The sequence below is a fragment of the Carassius auratus genome, chromosome 5 (assembly GCF_003368295.1).
Source record: "Carassius auratus strain Wakin chromosome 5, ASM336829v1, whole genome shotgun sequence".
Lineage (NCBI taxonomy): Eukaryota > Metazoa > Chordata > Actinopteri > Cypriniformes > Cyprinidae > Carassius > Carassius auratus.
In genome coordinates this window covers 1,591,963-1,592,329 of record NC_039247.1, presented here as the reverse complement: position 1 = coordinate 1,592,329, position 367 = coordinate 1,591,963, and positions in this window count along the sequence as shown.

Genomic DNA, 367 nt, shown 5'->3' with positions numbered 1-367 from the left:
GCAATAATGTAAAGTGCATAAGTTTACTGTAAAATAATTACATTTAAATGTGTAAGTGTAAAATGCATAAACGCAAATGCATTAATGTAAATGCATAAGTGTAAAATTCATAAGCATAAATGTAAAATGTATCAATGTACTGTATAATGCAGAAGTGTTAATTCGTAAATGCATGAGTAAAATGTATTGTAAAATGCAATAATTTAAAATGCATAAATTAACTGTAAAATAATTACATTTAAATGTGTAAGTGTAAAATGCATAAGTATATAATGCATAAACACAAAGGCATAAATGTAAATGCATAAGTGCAAAATGAATGTGTAAAATGCATAAATGTGCATAAATCACATGACTGACAAACTGA